Raw genomic sequence first — 20352 nt, forward strand, 5'->3', positions numbered from 1 at the left:
ATTCTCAACCGTCAATTGCTTCATCACTCCACATTCATAATTTATTTGATTTTGCAAAACTATTGCTCCTCCTTTATAAGCCCTCTTAAATACTAACTGGTCATGCTGTTGGAGAAGTTTCAGTGCTGCTTTCTCATTGTAGAGATGTTATGTGATTTAAAAATGTTACCTTTTTTCAAAGTTTCCAAATCTTTTTCTATCAATTTCTTAAATGCTTGCAACACTGGATCCAAAGGAGCCGGTGGAACCCAAGTAGAATTCAGATGCATTACTAATTGATCTTCAAAGTTAGCTAAAGTTAAAGCTGAAAACCCCCCACTGTATATGTAAACCACATACATTTTTCAAGATCCACTCTTGTCAAAAAAAGATCAAAATTTTGCATTGGAACCAAAGATAAACTTTTGTTTAAGGCTTGTATTTCTTCCAATGTCAATCCATGTTGAGATAAATTTACTATTACTTCTTCTTTAATCTCTGTTTTCATGTTTGTGATCAGGTTCCATCCGTTTGTGTTTGGTATGGTTATCTGCCCCCTCTGTAAGGTCTTCCTCTTGCTAAAAAACACAGATTCCGCACATCTTCCTCTGAACTGGATAGCTTATCCCCTGAAGAAACAGATGAATCTGGAAATGCTGCTTTCTTTTGTGTATGTTATTATTGTTATTATTAATAATAATACATGACACTTGTATCCCACACATACCATCAAAGTTCAGTGTGTCTCACAAAGAAAAGAAACTGGACCAACTCTAGGAATTATACAAAATGATAAACCACAATCAACTGTTAAAACACAGCTATTTCATGTTTAAAAATTTTCTAAATAAAAAAGTTTTCAATAACTTTCTGAAAGTCATATAAATAGATGGTCTTCTAATATCAATTGAAAATTCATTCCACTGACTAGCTGCCAAATATGCAAATGTACTAACAAAAACCATCTTGTGCACTACCTTTTTGGGTCTGGGTATTGTAAAATTAAAAAAACCCCACTAAGATCCAGGAGTAATGTTCCTCACTGACAATCTAATTAAACTAGACGTATATGTAGGTGCATCACCGTGCACTAGCAAAGCTTAAAAGCAACTCACTCTTGCACTGGCAACAAATACAGCTGGCAACCAATAATGGGGTGATTCTATCAATATAGATACCCTAAATGTTAATCGTGCCATGGTATTTAACAAGGTTAGAAGTCTTTTGATCACCACTTCCAGACTTCTTCTGTTTACCAATCCAAGAAATAATCATCTTCATCTCATTTAAACTTTAGCTTATATTTTTGTAGCTCATTTTGAAATGATGTAATTTCTTCTTCCATTTGTTTCTCAAAATCTTCCAAGCTACAATTAGTTTTCATCTCTTTCTCTTTTTCTTCCAATTATAATTTCAAAGAAGTCGCTACTTCTTTTGTTTTCTCTATAATGAGCACCATTAAGTCAAAAGCAAATCTGACTATTTGGCTCCACTGACTATTCTATATACACTGTCCTGATGCTTTCATTCTCTAAATGATAATTGTCTTGTGCTTTCCTCCTCATCAAGAGCTAAGTGGGAATCAACCCTCTATAGTGCTTTTTACTTCCTTTCTCCCTTCATTTTCCCTATGATCTGAACATTCCTATGCTAATTTTCAGTCAGATCTCAAAACTTTTTTTATTTAATCAAAACGCCTTTAGTAGCCCATGAAGTCTGTAGTGACTAGACTAGCCACAGGTCAGTACCTGCAATCATTTGCAAGGCTCTACATTAACTTGTGTGAATGTTCTTGAATGTTTTTTTTAAATTTTTCCTGCTTTTTTTACTCATCACTTTACTTGTTTTTAGGTTATTTTTGTAAACCACATTGATTTGTTCTTCAAGAGTGGTTTACAAGAATAAATAATAAATGATAATGATTATGAAACAATATCTTGGTATAATTCATTTTTACAATACTCAATTAATATTGATCCATCTACTTCTGCCCTAATCATTCTTTTGAATAACTGAATATATTCATTCACTGTACTAGCTAATAAAAATTTCATGTGAATAATTTTTCAGCTTTCTTAGAAGAGTCTGTGACCAACTTGACTGAAAGAACCACTTTGTTGGTGTCTTTCATCTTTGAACAAGACTTGAATGTGGTGATAAGACTCTAGTTTCATCATTCTCAGTCCCTGTTTTATTCTGGATTCATTCAAATGTGCAAAAAAAATAAAAAAAAAACACGAGAAAAGAAAAAATCTTTTGGCCATGAAACATGAGACTAAAAATCTTGGAGCAACCTTTTTATTGAGCTATCCATGCAAATGTTATTTAGGTGTACTTTTTAGAATATGCCTAAATTTCCACACAGTTTACAGAATATGCTGAGTGTCCATCTGCACAATTGCATTTAGTCATGGGCATTTATGCCAAGTAAAACTTGGTGTAAATGCCGACACCCAAATTAGGCATGGATTGGGTGTATTCTATAACAATATGCACAGATTTTAGAAATGCCCCTGACCTGCCCATTCCATACCCATGACCTCACCCCCTTTTCAACTAGAATTTATGTGCATCATGTTACAGAATATGCTTAGACAGTTGCACGCCTAAATTCAAATTAAAGCCAATTAGTGTCAATAATTGTTTGTTAATTGGCAATTATTGGCTCTGATTGGCTTGTTATCTAATTAAGTTGCATATACAAATCCAGAATACAATTGGATTTGCGCATGCAACTTAAGTTGCACTATGTAGAATCTGAGGGCAAGTGTGTGCATAGTTTATAGAAAGCTAGCATCAGAGAAGTCAATAATTGGCAGTTACACAGGCAAGTGCTAGATGCTAAACTATAAAGTTTGCAAAGTTCATGGCTGCGGGAGGGGGGCATACATGTGGGCAGAACATATGTAGGCCATTGGCATGTCGGCAAGCAACACACAACTTATAGAATATTATCAGTTATGTGTGTTGCATGGTGCAATTAGGTGTGCCAACTTACACCAGTGTATGGCGGCGGCCAAAAAAGCAAACAGGATGCTAGGAATTATTAAGAAAGAGATGCAAAATAAGATCAAAAATATTATAATGCCTCTGTATTGCTCTATAGTATGACCTCATCTTGAGTATTGTGTTCAATTCTGGTCACTGTATCTCAAAAAAAATATAGAGGAATTAGAAAAGATTCAAAGAAGAGCAACCACAATGATAGAAGGGATGAAATGCCTCTCGTATGAGGAAAGGCTAAAGAGGTTAGGGCTCTTCAGCCTGGAAAAGAGATGGCTGAGGGGAGATATAATTGAGGTCTATAAAATCCTGAGTGGTGTGGAGGGGGTGAAGGTGAATTGATTTGTCATTCATTGTACAAAGACCAGGGGACACTCAATGAAATTGCATGGAAATTCTTTTAAAACAGGGGGAAATATTTTTTTCACCCAAAGAATAGTTAAGCTCTGGAACTTGTTGTTGGAGGATGTGTAATGGCAGTTAGCATATCTGGGTTTTAAAAGGTTTGCACAAATTCCTGGAGGAAAAATCCATAGTCTGTTATTCAGATAGACATGGGGGAAGCCACTGCATGCTCTGGGATTGTTAGCATGGAATGGTGCTACTAACTGGGTTTCTGCCAGGGACTTGTGATCTGGACTAGCTACTGTTGGAAACAGGATACTGGGCTAGATGGACATTGGTCTGACCCAGTATGGCTAATCTAATGTTATTTGATCTGTTGCAAGTGGGTGCACCAAAATTTTGGCAGTCAATATAGTTTTGCAGTATTATTCTATAATGGCTTAGGTAGGCTTAAATGGCATTATAGAGTTGGTTCTAAGCACGCCCCATTAAGGTGCCTACATTGTGATACCCACTTATGGAATTGTCCCTTATCTGTGCCTATTGTAATAATTGCTTCTAAACATCTCCTCTAGCACAAAATACTTCCTGGATCTGATAGCAACCCTTTCCCATTAGGTTAAGGCTAATTGATTTCTGTAAGCTATTTCTATGAACAATTATTGCAGTGACTTTACTAACGAACATATTTTCCAAGTTAAGCAACCTGACATTAGAGAATATTTATAACTCTGCAAAACTGGGTGAACACAACATATTTGCTTTTTCAAATGAAAATATGTATTCAGCCCTAAACAACTCCAGCTTCAAAAGTTGTTCTGAAGAGAAATAAAGTTCCCTTGACTAATGCAGCTCCAAGAAACCATGGAACATGAGTTGGAAAATGTCGTGACTGGAAGGAAGTTTATTACTTCAATTTGCAAGACAGTAACTTTAGTGTTCTCCTAGTGGTTTTAGCCCATTTCCAATGACCAGCACTGCACCAACGCCATCCTCCAGAAAGGCAATTTGTGTGTTAAAATAGAAATGCAAATATTTAAATGACATGGCGATCTTTGCTGTTGCCATGTGAAATCTGCAGTGAGAATTTATGCTTTAAATTGTAATTTGTCTGAACAGAAACTCTCTTGCTGTAGCTTAGACAAAATTAAACACAACATATACAAGAGCCTATTCTCAGAAACAATTATTGAAAATGCCTGTAAAATTAAATATTTGTAAATTTTTATATCAAAGAAACACATCCTGTGTAAGGTATCTATTTCTAATTAAATACTTGAGATAAGAAATATTGGAATATATGGGAGCCCTCACAGCCTAAGCTGTGAGGGTAATAACATTGACTGAAGGCAAAAGTCAGTCAAGTATGGAGGGAGAGATGAGATATAAAGGGAAGGAGTGGGGGTGGGGCAGGTCAGATGAGGGTAGGCAGGTTAGCAACAGAAGGGAAAAGAGGAGATTGGATGGAAAGGAAGGAAGGGGATTGGATGGGAAGAGAGAGAGGAGGAGATAAGAAAAGAAGTTTGGCGCTCAAAGTATTCTGTGGGAGGGTAGGAGAGGGTGAGGGTGGATTGAGGGGAGTTTTGACGATTTAGGGTGAAGGAATTGGAAGTACTTACCGGGAGTGCCTGATGTAGAGCGGCGGAGAGTTGTCGGTAGTTTTTTGCTGAGGCGCGAGGTCACTTCCGGTTTCGTCGGCTGTGGAGCGGGAGGTCTGAATAATTGAGGAACCGGCGGTAAAGTGCGCTGCAGAGAGGCAGATTTAAGACGGCAGAGACAGCAGGAGTGACGCGGAACAGGCAGGCGGAGGGGAGCGGAATCTGTTCGGGGTGAGTGTTGTGTTTTGGGGGTGTTTGAGTGGAAGTTGCTGATGTTGGAAGCGGAAGTGGAGAAGCGTTTATCGGGGGAGGAGGAGCTGTAGCGGCGGCGTTTGTAATAGATAACGGAGGGAAAGGAGACAGAATTGTGGGGGATGCATATATGGGGTAATTGTGAAGGGAGAAGAGGGTTTGTGGGTAATAAATAAATAAACGAAGGGAAGGCATTTGTTTTGGGGAGGTAGGAGTTTGTGAGTGGGAGAATTGTTTATTGGGGAAGGCTGGTGTGGGCTGTTGGGGTAGAGTGTATGTGGTGCAGTGAAGTGGGAGTGACTGCAATATTTTGGGAGTATTTGTGTAAATGGGGCACAAAAAAGTGGCAAAGAGTGGGGGAAAAGTTGTGGGGAAGAGAAAAAATTGTTTGGAAGGTGCAGAGTCGGGGGGGAGGGGTATACTTATGGGGAGAGATGGAGAAAGTGTAATAGGAGACCGGGGTCGATTGTTGGTGGAAACGGGGTGTCAAGTGGGCTGGAACATAGGGCAAGAGCGAGCTGAATTGATGGCAATGGGCAATCCAACAGGAACAGGAATGAGCAGTGGTGTGCAGCGGCGGGATGAGGGGCCAGATGGTGATGGAGCTGGTGAAGATCCGCTAGAGGGGCCTTCTACAGGAAGAGCTGTTGGTGAGTTGACAGATGTCAGCGCAGATATGTATGAAAGGGGAAGGGAGGGAGGGCAGTTGCGGGAGGGGATTCGGGAAAGGAGTGGTCAGAACAAAAAGGTGCATGGTCGGGGTTTGAGGAAGAAGTTGAAGAATAAAAAATTCTTGCGGAATTTATGTCATGTAGTAAAGAGATTAGAGCGTGAAAAAAGGGAAAGGAAAGGAGGGAGTGGTGACCCGTTGCAAGTTTGGGAATCGTCAGATTTATGGGATTCTTCGGGGTCGTCTTCATCTTCTTCTGAAAATGAGGAAGAGGGTATGGGAATAGGGGTATCGGGTGTGGAGAATACGCAGATTCCAGGTGTGTGTGCCAGTTCGAGGCTGGGGCATACATTATGCAATATAGCACCGTTGGATAGTTATATCACGGTGAAGTGGAGACAGCGAATTTTAAGGGGTAAATTTATTGATTTATTTGCATTGCTAGCCCAGGATAGGGATGGTAATGCGGGGAAGGATGGGGGGAAAGAGGAGGGTAAAAAGAAGAAAGGGAGGGTAGCGAAGACGATTATGAATTGGTTGTTGAGTTTTCATGTTTTTGCTAGTGTGCTGGGAGCTAGGAAGCCGGAGTTGTATTCAGGTTTATTGAGATATTGTGATTTAATATTAAGGGCATATAGAATGTTTGGGGGGTGGGGGTGGGTCAATTATGACGAGCAGTTTAGACGGAGTTTAGCGAGGGACAAGTCTGAGAATTGGGGTGTACGTGATGTGGATTTGTGGATTGCAAATTTTACCCCTACGGTTAATGCCCCCTTTCGTATGGGAGCCTCTGCCGGAGTGCCCGGGTATGGTAGTGGCTCAATTGGGTTTGCCGGGGGAGCGGGAGTGGTGCGAACAGGTAATGTTTGTTCGGCAGGAGGAGGAGGATTGGGGTCGAGTGGCTTCGGAAGTAGGGGGAGTGTTCCCAGTAATACGTGTTTCCAATTTAATGCAGGAAGATGTACTCGGGCTGCCTGCAGATTTAAGCATTGTTGCGCCATATGTCAGGGACTTCACCCGGCGTTTAAATGTAACAGAGGAGGATTCGCAGGTAGGGGGAGGTCGGGTCGAGGAGGAATTCCGAGCGGGCCCGGTTTGGGCTGGCAAGGCCCCTTCTCCCATTAACCTGTTGGTTTTGGAAACCTGGTTGCGCCGGTATCCACTTGGTGGAGAGGCATATTTGCTCTGGGTTGGGTTTTCTGAAGGTTTTCCAATACCGTATGAAGGACCACTGTTGGTGCATAATGGTGAAAATGCGGTATCGGTGGTGCAGCATGCGGAGGTGGTTAAGAAAAAGTTGGGGAAGGAGTTGAGTCTTGGTAGGATTGCAGGACCCTTTGCGGACCCGCCAATTCAGGATTTGATTATATCTCCATTGGGTGTGATACCGAAGAAAGAACCAGGTTCCTTCCGGTTGATTCATAATTTGTCTTATCCGGAGGGTTATGGGGTCAATACTTTTATTGATCCGGAATTTTGTTCGGTGCAATATGCAAGTTTTGAACGGGCGGTGGAGTTGTTGAGGAGGATGGGACAGGGGGCGTTGATGGGGAAAGCAGATATTGAGGCAGCTTTTCGTTTGCTCCCAGTGCACCCGACGGCGTTCAAGTTGCTGGGGTTTAAATTTGCAGGCAAGTTTTATTTTGACAAATGTTTGCCTATGGGGTGTTCAATTTCTTGTAATTATTTTGAAGCCTTTGCTACATTTTTACAGTGGGTGGTGCAACAGGTTAGTGGTTCGGATGCTATGGTGCATTATCTAGATGATTTTCTTTTTGTTGGTCCAGCGAATTCGGATCAGTGTGCGGCTTTGATGTCGGCATTTGGTACAGTGGCAAAGGAGATGGGTGTACCTTTGGCAGTGGAAAAAAGTGAAGGCCCAGTCACTCAGTTGGTGTTTTTGGGAATCGAACTAGACTCCGTGAGGATGGAGTCGCGTTTGCCCAGCAAAAAGATTATTGCGTTACGGGAGGAGATTGATCGGGTATATACTAAGAATAAAGTGACTTTGAAGGAGATTCAGTGCTTATTGGGGCATTTTAATTTTGCCACAAGGGTGATTCCCATGGGTAGAGTATTTTCCAGACGGTTAGCTTTGTTGTCAGTGGGGCTGAGGCGGAAGCATTTTAAGGTGCGTTTGACACAAGCGGTGAGGGCGGATTTGCAGTTGTGGAGAAAGTTTTTGTCGGTATTTAATGGCATATGTATCTGGCAGGAGGTAGTAGTGTCTAATGTGGATTTGCAATTATTTACTGATGCATCGGGGGAGATAGGATTTGGGATTTACTTTGGAGGTGCATGGTGTGCGGAGGTCTGGCCACAATGGTGGAGAGAGATGGGATGGTGTGCAAATATAGCCCTGTTGGAATTATTTCCGATTTGGGTGGCACTGTGTCTTTGGGATCGGAGATTAAAGAATAGGAGGATTGCTGTCTATTCAGACAATATGTCAGTGGTATGGGCCATCAATAAGCAATATTCGCGTTGTCCACTGTTGATAGAGCTGCTGCGGTTAATAGTGTTAAAATGTTTACAGTTGAATGTATGGTTAACTGCTAGGCATGTGCCTGGTGTGTCAAATGAGATTGCTGACTCTTTATCTCGTTTGCAGCTACATCGATTCAGAGCTTTGGCCCCGTCAGCCGATTGGGAGCCTACACAGATGTCCGAAGATTTGTGGCTCAATTTTCGAGAGGTTGTGAGTCGCTGCTGATGAGGGCGCTAGCTACAAATACGTGGAAGGCGTATGGAGTTGGTTGGCGTAGATTCTTAACCTTTTTGGAAGAACAAGATTGGGATTTGGTTTTTCCGATTGGAGAAGAGAGAGTGGTTAGATTTATTGCTTTTGCGGAAAAAAGAGAATGGTCGTTTGGGATGGTTTCCCAGGCGATTGCCGCGTTAGCATTTGTTGCAAAATTGCTGGGTTGGAATGATCCCGCCGGAACTTTTTTGGTCCGCAAATTATTGTGCGGTTATTCAAGGAAGAAAAAGAGTTCACGCATGGAGAGGGTGAGGCTGCCACTGTTCTATGTGCAGGTTGTGCAGTTGTGTAAAGTTTTGCCGAGGATTTGTTTCTCGGAATACGAAGTAAGGTTGTTTCAAGTGGCGTTTGTGGTGGCTTTCTTTGCTGCTTGCAGAGTGGGGGAATTGGTGGTTTCCTCGAAGAGGGCAAAGGGTGTTGAGGGTTTGCAGAACAGAGATGTGATTGTAGAGAAGGGAGTGTTGCGTTTGTATTTACGTAAGTCAAAAACTGATCAGGCTGGTAAGGGCATGTGGATTATATTGAGGGCAGGTAAGGGTTTGGAATTCTGTCCGGTGCAATGTGCAGTGGATTATAATGGGATAAGGCCTGTGGGTGGGGAGGTGTGGTTGGTACATAAAAATGGTATCCCATTGACTAGGTATCAGTTTGCAGCTGTGCTCAAAAAGGGTCTCAGACAGATGGGTTTAGAGCCTGAGGAGTATGGAACGCATTCATTTAGAATTGGAGCGGCTTCTAATGCAGCTCATGCAGGGGGGTCGGGAGCTTTGATACAGCGTTTGGGGCGGTGGCGTTCTAGCCGATATAAAGGATATATTCGTGAAGCGAAAGTGAATATTGCTTGTTAACTGTTTTAGTTTATTTTGCAGATGGATTGCCTCCTGACATTTGTGTGTGGATTTGTGGCCATTCATATGTCTTCTGGGCCCACAAGCATGCTCGGGAGTCCAAGTGGGGACCCAACTTGGGACTCGTGGAATTCGGTATTAGGATTCGATGGTTGACCATACGAGGCATGATGTGGAAGCAGTTGGTGCCAGCATTGCTACAAGCCCGGAGATTTTCATCACCAGTTTTAATTTGTATTCATTTGGGGGGTAATGATTTATGTAACATCAAGGGAGTTGATTTAATTCGGGTTATGAAAAAAGAATTATTAGATGTGAAGGGTTATTTCCCAGAGGCGATGATTGTATGGTCACATATAATTCCCAGGCGAGTGTGGAGGGGGGCTCACAATCCTAAGGGTGTTGAGCGTTTGCGGCGTAGAGTGAATGGGGAAGTGTCTAAATTTCTGGGAAGAATGGGGGGTTTGGTGTTAGTGCATGAGTTAATTTCTGCGGATTGCGCAGGATTATATAGGAAAGATGGAGTTCATCTTTCAGAAATTGGGATGGATATATTTTTGAGTACACTCCAGGATCTCTTGGAGGATTGTTTAACAAAGGATTTGGCTGCAGCTTATATGGTGGGGGAGCGGTGACAAGATGGAATCTGTCACCGCTTGTGGCCTGTTTGAGGGGTTAAAAGGCACCAGAGGCGGTTAAAGGAATATTGGGAAAGATGGAATGAAAAGAACTCGGGGGCGGCACCGCCACGAGTAAGATGTGGCTTGACGGCACCGTAAGTCACATGGGGAGAAGGGGGATAATGTGGGTGAAGTGAGCCAGTTTCGTTACCGAATGGCTTAGCAATAGTGAACCGCTATGGGCAATTAAATGGGTTTAAAAGATTTTGATGTTACAAAGACAATGTTAGGTGATGTTGCGATATTTACTGATGTTTGGTGAATAAAGCTGCAGCCAAATTTTATTCCAAAGAAAGTGTTATGGTGTTATTTGAGTTACTAGTAGAGTGTGTTGAAAGGACTGACTGAAGTGCGAATGTCAATGTTAGGGAGCCCTCACAGCCTAAGCTGTGAGGGTAATAACATTGACTGAAGGCAAAAGTCAGTCAAGTATGGAGGGAGAGATGAGAAATAAAGGGAAGGAGTGGGGGTGGGGCAGGTCAGATGAGGGTAGGCAGGTTAGCAACAGAAGGGAAAAGAGGAGATTGGATGGAAAGGAAGGAAGGGGATTGGATGGGAAGAGAGAGAGGAGGAGATAAGAAAAGAAGTTTGGCGCTCAAAGTATTCTGTGGGAGGGTAGGAGAGGGTGAGGGTGGATTGAGGGGAGTTTTGACGACCCTTCCCAGCCCGCCCGATGTATGCTTTGGAAGGGTGTATAGAAAGGGTGCGAGTTTGCGCAAAGGGGAGAGGTTAGAGGGGGGTCTGGGGTAGTTGGGAATGGTAGCAGCTTTATAAAGGGTGCCTGTTTGAGGGGTTAAAAGGCACCAGAGGCGGTTAAAGGAATATTGGGAAAGATGGAATGAAAAGAACTCGGGGGCGGCACCGCCACGAGTAAGATGTGGCTTGACGGCACCGTAAGTCACATGGGGAGAAGGGGGATAATGTGGGTGAAGTGAGCCAGTTTCGTTACCGAATGGCTTAGCAATAGTGAACCGCTATGGGCAATTAAATGGGTTTAAAAGATTTTGATGTTACAAAGACAATGTTAGGTGATGTTGCGATATTTACTGATGTTTGGTGAATAAAGCTGCAGCCAAATTTTATTCCAAAGAAAGTGTTATGGTGTTATTTGAGTTACTAGTAGAGTGTGTTGAAAGGACTGACTGAAGTGCGAATGTCAATGTTATGCCAGCTACTCTGGATGTTCATTTTGAGCTATCCTTTTAAAATAATGCAACATGCATTTGGTGACTTAATAATCCTTCAATATTGATTGTAATATTAATATTATTTCAATATTCACTTGGACAACAAATTACTCACTAAATCCTCATCCTAAAGTATTAACTAATAATGATGTGGCCCTTTTACTAAACCACACTAAGCACTTAGGGGGTATTTCACAAAGGTGCGCTAGCGTTTTTAGCGAGTGCTTTTTAGCACACATGAAATGCTAGAGACACCCATATATTCCTACGGATGTCTCTAGCATTTAACAAAACAAAAACAGGGTGGAAAAGAACCAAGTCCAAGAAATCAGTCCAAACACCAGGATAAGATGCTCCAAACACAACTTTATTTGGACCCTAAATGGTCCATCTTTTGGCTACAAAAGCCTTCCTCAGGGGTCAATCATTGAATTTGAATTTGATACGGTTGGATGTTGCGCACATGTTGACCAAGTGATAGATATTCATGCGCTCTATCATCAATCGATATACAGTTGAGCACTCATCGATTGACCCCTGAGGAAGGCTTTTGTAGCTGAAACACGGACCGTGTAGGGTCCAAATAAAGTTATGCTTGGAGCATCTTATCCTGGTGTTTGGACTGATCTCTTGGACTTGGTTCTTTTCCACCCTGTTTTTGTTTTGTTGTGTTCTATTCTTGTGGAAAGTGTGAGCCTCATTTGTTTTTGTGGGTGTCTCTAGCATTTAGCACATGCTTATTTGTAGCTAAAAACGCTAGTGCACCTTTGTAAAAGGACCCCTTAACTTGTGGTTTACCATGTGCTAACTACTAGCACAGAACCACATTAAGGGGCTTTGCGGTAAATTCTATATATGGGGCCAGATTCTATATATGATGCCTGAAAAATCCACATTTATTTATTGCATTTGTATCCCACGTTTTCCCACCTCTTTGCAGGCTCAATGTGGCTTACAATACATCATGGATAGTGGTAATGATAAGAGAATAGACATTTGGTGTTACAGAAGGATTTTGGGTTGAATGGTAATGGAATACATGATAGTAATATAATAGAAGACATTATTAACATTTCTGGATATATGTGGGAGTTTCACATGTTTTGATCTTTGTGGTATATCTTGTTGAAGAGATGGGTCTTTAGTAGTTTACAGAAGTTGGTCAGTTCATAGGCCGCTTTTAGGTTGCCGAGCAATGCATTCCAGAATTGCGTGCTCATATAGGAAAAGGTTGATACATGCATTAATTTGTATTTTAGACCTTTACAGTTGGGGAAATGAAGATTAAGGAATGTGCGAGATGATCTTTTAGCATTTCTGGGTGGTAGTAGTAGTAGGTCTATCAGGTCTGACATGTAGGCTGGGGCCTCGCCAAGGATGATTTTATGTACTAGGGTACATACTTTGAACGTGATGCATTTCCACCTAAGCATATTGGTGCCTAGATTTATGCACGGTATATAGATTATGCTGAGTTGATATCACAGTGCCTAAAACGGCACACATCCATTTACACCAAGGGAAATGAGGTGTAAATGACAGCACGTAGATTTAAGCACACAGGGTCAGATTCTATAACAGTGCACATAAATTTTGGAATGCCCACAGAATGCCCATTTCCCATGCTCCTTTTTGGTTGCACACATTAGAATTTAGATGCAGTGCATTACAGAATATGCTTAGCGAGTTGTGCACGTAAATTCTAATTATTGCCACTTAATGCTCATTATTGTTAATTAAGACCTGTTATCAACGTTGCTTAGCTTATTAAGCCAAATAAGTTACACATGTTTTTATAGAATACGCTTGGATTTTGAAACAGAATGCTAGGCGTGTTATATATAATCTGGGGGATGGCACCTAAAAAATCTATGCCGACCCCCCCCCCCCCCCCCCCGCTTCAGTATTAATCTATAAACTGCACCTAAAGTTAGGTGTGGTTTATAAAATAAAGCTTAAGTGTTATCATTCCACTTAAATGTAGGTGCCACCATTTGCACCAATAAAAACGTGGTGCTACTGCCCATGCCTAAATTTATGTGTGAATAGATTTATTCTATAATTACGCATGTAACTGAAAACTCTGCCCCATTCTGCCCTGAAATGTCTATTACTGTCCCCTAAAAATAATAGATAGATAGATAGATAGATAGATAGATAGATAGATAGATAGATAGATAGATAGATAGATAGATAGATAGATAGATAGTGTGAAGAAACAGTGTTTTAAGCCTCTAAAGTGTATGGGATATTTTCCTGCATTAATTATATTCTGTAGTGCATTTCTCTTATTTGGCCAGCAGGTGGTGTTTCTTTGCTGTAAAGCTGTTGCAGAGAAAAGAGTGTTCTTTCTTTAGTTTTAGCACACAAAAAGGAAGCAAGAAGGAGTATATGTTTGAAATTTTCTTGTTCTGGGCTCTGATGTGCCCAGGAGGCAGGAGCTCATTTTCAGTTGGAGAGTACTGGCTTTTGCTCCAGTCTTAGCCAGAAAAAAGAGAGACAGATCTCTTTGCTAAACAGTTACATTTGATGATCTGTGAGCAGCATATGTCCTGATCTACCCAGGTACTTTTAGAAAGTAAGCAAATGCTTAGTGTTATAATTGATCCATATTTCAGTTACCTGTTATTGTTTGAGGATTGCACATTTTTTGTACACTGTTCAATTTTTAAAGACAATAAACAATTTAGTTTATTGTCTCTTTGTCTGAACTGATAAAGAATCCTGATGGTTTGTGTGTTGAGTCTGTGAGTGTTTTCTGGGAACTGTGGGACCACTGGGAGTGTGGCCTCCAGTAACCTAGAATTGAGAGTGGAAGACTCACCCAGAGGTGGTTATGACCCAGTCAGTGGGAGGAAGGTGCTAGTGAAGAGCATAAGTGGCAGGTGCAGGTGGACCTGAGTTGTGCTGGGGATAAATCCTCTAAGTGGCTGTGGGATAACCCCAGGCAGGTGGCTAGGCATTTTGTGACAAATAGATATTGATATAGATTAAGTTACACAGTAGTACTTGCTGAAATTTGTCCTCAACAGTGTTTTAGAGGTTCTGCACATGATTGGTTTTGAATATTTGCCCAGTTGATATACATACATTTTTAAAAGATAAAGTCTAAACAAAATACTAGAATATTTTCATATCTAGATGCATGAATATTTTCCAGTTCTCCAGCATTTACCACCTACATGACAAATATAAAGGGTGCCTTAAAAATTGGCATGTGTCTAAGTATGGGCACGGATTTTTATGATGCAATTCAACAAAAGGCACCATCTGTTTTATGCCCTTTATTGAATAGCAGTAAAAACATATCCACACCTAAGTGGAGTGAGTTGTATTATTTCCACGCTGATCATTCGGCGATGATTCTTTTGCATGACTTTTTCTGTGCTGTTATTTCCACATCAATGTTTTGTGCTGATGTCAGCATGAGAAAAATGGCAACAAGCAGAAGGCAGCTGAAGTTTTCAGAGTCAGACTCCTGTTTGCTAGGCTAATGATGGCCAGGGAAAGGAACTATTTTATAATCCCAGGGCACAGGAGGAGAAGCTACACCAAATGCAGGAGGGCATGGCAGAGGCTTAATGCCTCTTACAATGAGCAAGCCTCCTTCCCCAGGGAGATTAGTGTAATTTACAAACATGTTACAGTAAAGTTGCTGGTTGTATCAGTCAGCTGTGTCCCTAGACCAAGAAAACACTATTTGTATGCTGATTATATGCCTATGGCAAGGTGGTGGTGGTGGGGTAAATGGCCCAGTGGTGGGTTTTGAACCAGTCATAAGTACATAAGTAATGCCACACTGGGAAAAGACCAAGGGTCCATCAAGCCCAGAATCCTATCCACGACAGCGGCCAATCCAGGCCAAGGGCACCTGGCAAGCTTCCCAAACGTACAAACATTCTATACATGTTATTCCTGGAATTGTGGATTTTTCCCAAGTCCATTTAGTAGTGGTTTAAGGACTTGTCCTTTAGGAAACCATCTAACCCCTGAAGCACAAGTTCACTGTTCTCACTACTAGTCTACCCCCTCCACTTCACCTCCTACAGTTCTCCACAATGTGTCAAGTATCTGTACAGACCCATAAGGAGGGCAGCATATTCATGTTAGAGTGTAGGACTCTATCCTGCTTATATTCGAAATAGAAAAACGCCTATATTGTGGCCCAAATTGGGAGATAGACGTTTATCTCACAAAAAAGAATAAAGCGGTATAATCGAAAGCCGAATTTGGACGTTTTCAACTGCACTCCGTCGCGGATGCGGACAAAGTTGATGGGGGCGTGTCGAAGGCGTGGTGAAGGCGGAACTGCGGTGTGGTTATCGGCCGATCAGAGATGGGCGCCTTTCGCCGATAATGGAAAAAAATATGCGTTTTTAGCGAGAATTTAGGGCACTTTTCCTGGACCCTGTTTTTCCACGAATAAGGCCCCAAAAAGTGCCCTAAATGACCAGATGACCACTGGAGGGAATCGGGGATGACCTCCCCTGACTCCCCCAGTGGTCACAAACCCCCTCCCACCACAAAATATGCCATTTCACAACTTTTTATTTCACCCTCAAATATCATACCCACCTCCCTGGCAGCAGTATGCAGGTCACTGGAGCAGTTATTAGGGGGTGCAGTGGACTTCAGGCAGGTGGACCCAGGCCCATCCCCCCCCACCTGTTACACTTCTGCTGGTAAATGGGAGCCCTCCAAACCGCCCCCCAAACCCACTGTACCCACATGTAGGTGCCCCCCTTCACCCCTTAGGGCTATAGTAATGGTGTAGACTTGTGGGCAGTGGGTTTTGAGGGGGATTTGGGGGGCTCAACACCCAAGGGAAGGGTGCTATGCACCTGGGAGCTGTTTTTCCTTGTTTTTTTTTTTGTAAAAGTGCCCCCTAGGGTGCCCGGTTGGTGTCCTGGCATATGAGGGGGACCAGTACACTACGAATCCTGGCCCCTCCCACGAATAAATGTCTTGGAGTTATTCGTTTTTGAGCTGGGCGCTTTCGGTTTCTATTATCGCTGAAAAACAAAAACGCCCAGCTCAAAAAAAGATAAACGTCCATGTTTTTCGAAAATACGCTTCGGTCTGCCCGTTCTCGGAGATAAACGCCCATGGAGATAGACGTTTCCGTTTGATTAAGCCCCTTCACATATGTTCGTCCTGGAAATAAGAACACCAAAGCTACCATAACAGCCTCTTCCTTTATTTCATGAGGCAAATAAACATACATCAGCATGGCAATCTATATTGTGGCATGTGGAGGTGGAGGCAGGAGGAGTAATCTAAAACAGTAATATTAATCCCCATTGTAAATAGTTAGGTAGCATTGTGAAACATCTGCCATGTACCTGTCACTCAACATCCCTTTCCCTCTGCCTTCCCACACCTTGTCTCCATACTGACTGAGGATTTGAGGAAACATGGCTGCTACCTGTGGCAGCACAAGCAAAACTATCTCAGGGGAGGGGGGGAATGAGATATCAGCTGCAGGCACAGTCAGGTAAGTAACACTGCAGTGTCAAATGCAGACACCATGGGCTCCCTCTCCACATCTCACTCATCTCTATGGCATCCACTTGGGGACAGGTAACCATCTATGGTGCCACAAAGTACAGGTGCTCAATAAGGTCCACTAATATGTTAAAGGTCCCCAGGCAAGGTGTAGCACAGACAGCGGCACTGGTAATTGTAGGCATCAGGCCTACATTCTGGAGGAAGGGAGCTGCCAAATGAGCTGTCCCCATACCTGAATACTAACAGGGTTACTATAAACAGCAGGTAGTAATGCATAACACTAGGCAAAGGTTGGTCCTTAACCCCCATATACCACGTTGAAATGCCAAAATATGTTACCCGCTGTAGGATATGTAATGATCAAATATGCAGCTGATGGAGACCATGACTGTAATCAATGTAGTCCCATCTTTGTAGCTCAGCCACCAGTTATAGCAACCCTTGGACCTGCTGCTGCAGGGCTTAGGGGGGAGGAAAAGGAGAGCAGAGAGGAGGAGAAAGACAGCAGAGAGGAGAAGGAGGAGCCACTGATAGCAGCAGCCCCCCCCCCCCCCAGCACATCATGCTCCTTCTTCTGCCTCCCTGTGCCACCGCAGGAGCAGCAGGACCAGCTTTAAGAAGGTGAAAATCTCTAAAGTAGAGGACAGTGGCCTCTGTAGCTTTTACCATCTCCCCCAACACAAAGAGCAGAGGGTCTGGCTGTTCAAGAAGCAGGTGCAAGTAAAGCAAGTGTGTGTTAGAGGGGGTGAGGCCAACAATCAAGGCCATAGACTGGCTACTGAGGGCCCTAGAAGCGGGTCAGGTCAGGCTCGAGCATGCTTTTGTGTGCATATTATCTGGCCTAGTGCATGCTGGGATCCTGCAACCTCACCCCTCCCAGGACCCTTAGTTTGTCCCATTCCCTGATGCAGCTCCTGTGTCTCTTGAGGTGGCCTCCCTCCCCTCCCTCTGCCCACAGTGATCCATCTCTGTTCCATAACAGTTTTTGCTGTCCGTAAATAGTTTTCTATATTCTTTTTTACTATTTTTATTTTATGCACACTTATGTGTATTTATTGTTCTTATTTTAATCATATTTTACATTTATTATATTATTTACATTTTTAATATCTCTACTATAATAAAAGGCACCATCAACGTTCTGAAGCTGACTCCGTGGCTTCAAGTGAAGGGTTCGTAAGGATCGTTAGGTTCGTCACTCTGTAACCATCTCTCTTGGCCCCGCCCTCGCGCCTCTGATAGGTCCGACGCCCTCGACGTCATCACGTTTTGACATCCTTGACATCATCACATTTTGCCGTCGAGGGCGGCGGAACTATCAGAGGCGCAAGGGCAGGACAGACAGAGATGGTTACAGAGTGAGAAACCTGACAAAAATTACAAACCCTTCACTTCAATGAAGCCACGGAGACAGCTTCACAACGTTGCAGGTGGGTGGCTGGAGGGGAGGGGAGGTAAAGAGAGGGGGCAACTACCTTGGAACTGGGAGGGAGGGAGAGAGGGTGGGCAGCCAGACCCTGGAACTTGGAGGGGGGCCAGACGCACCCAGAAACTGGGATGGATGGAGGGAGGGAGGGGGGTGACCCTGAAACTGGGAGGGAGGGGGAGAGACCCAGAAACTGGGAGGGAGGGGGAGAGGGGGGGAAATACCCTGGAACTGAGTGGGTGGGAGGGAGGGAGAGCGGACCCTGGAACTTGGAGGCGGGCCGGACCATGAAACTGGGAGGGAGGGGGCGCAGGCGGACCCTGAAACTGGGTGGGAGGGGGCCCCTGGCACACACTCATTCTCATTCTCACACACACATACACACACACACACACACACTCTCGCACACAGTCTCACTCTCTCTGTCACACACACTCAGACATTCACTCTCGCTCTGTCACACATACTCACACATTCACTCTTTCTGTATCACACACTCTATCTCACACACACTCTGTAAAACACACACACTCCGAGGAAAACCTTGCTAGTGCCTGTTTCATTTGTGTCAGAAACGGGCCTTTTTTTCCTAGTATATTATATAAAAGAGTTCTTTGTTAATATAGGTGTCCTGTATTTTCATTTCAATACCCTTGGTTGCCCTAAGGCTACTACAGAGATTTCCTGCCCACTGTGAAGAGTAGGAGGGAGGGAGGGCTCTGTCTGATGCATGTGTCACCTGTAAAGGTATGAATTGGGGATGTATTTGCAACACATGCTATTCCAAGGCTGCTGTGAACCCATGTTATCTATGAGCCACAATAGCTGATCACAATGGACACTCACCCTCCTATAGAAGATTCCCAGAATATAATAGAATGGACACTGATAAGAAGTAGTGAGCCCCTGTATTGGCCTACCACAATAACATTGAACAGAACATGTATTGATACAAGACAACTCAGCAAATGTTATGAGGCATATAACAATACAACCCAACTGGGCCACTAAGACAGAATCTAGCTTGCGAGCAGAACAATGATGCTCAGGACACAATTGTCCCCCACCAGCCACAGTCAGAAGACAAATCCAAATGTCTGGTTTTACATGAATACACACTCTCAATGGGATTGTTCTATGGTACAATGTACAAAGTTTGCAGACATTCTTTTAGAAAAGCATTCTCTTTGTCCTTGACAAACTGAATTGAAGCTTTGTCAAAGCTAAAGCAGTAGAGTGGGTGAGCAGTTACTGAAGTGGGACTTGAACCCAGTTTCCCCAGTGCCCAACCCACTATCCTAACCATTAGGCTACTGGTTCAGCAGAGCTCCAAAGTTTGCCTATGAGGGACTCATAGCACTGTATAGGTTAGCTATCTAACACTTCTGGCCATCCACACACCATCCTGGTATAGGATGTGAAGTGCTATATAGGCTCCAGCACATTTTTATATCACACCCCCATCACCATGATTGAGATCAGTACTGCCGATCCCATAATACATCAGAACCAACACTGCCCTCAGACCACCTTCAGCCAGTGAGACTTCAGTCTGGTGCTCATCACTCATATGAGCTTGGGATATTCTACCTTTCACCTGCCAGCTCAATTGAAAATGCCAGCACAGGTGAGACAGGAAATTTACCCTCATTGCCTTTAAAGATCCTCAAAGAAAAAGTGAACTATCCTACAGAATCAGAGATCAGAGTAAGAAACACCTGTTGTCTGTAAATATAAGACCTTATATGGCCTGGTCCCATCTTATTTTCATGGATATTTTAAGTTAACAATAAATATTAGGGACTCTAGGAAGGGGTGTGATAGCTTTCTTTCTTTCCTGTTTCCAAGAGGGATAAAAAGGCGTAAAATTCTTGAATCTGTTATCATTTCAAGCAGCAAATTCAGAAAAGAAATTTCTAATATAATCAGACATAATATCAAAACATTTTTATTTAGGGGAAAGGGACTTACATACTGCCTTTCTGTGGTTTTTCCAACAACATTCAAAGTGGTTTATATATTATATACAGGTACTTATTTGTACCTGGGATAATGGAGTGTTAAGTGATTTACCCAGAGTCACAAGGAGCTGCCG

This window comes from Microcaecilia unicolor, chromosome 3 (assembly GCF_901765095.1).
Source record: "Microcaecilia unicolor chromosome 3, aMicUni1.1, whole genome shotgun sequence".
In the NCBI taxonomy this organism is placed as follows: domain Eukaryota; kingdom Metazoa; phylum Chordata; class Amphibia; order Gymnophiona; family Siphonopidae; genus Microcaecilia; species Microcaecilia unicolor.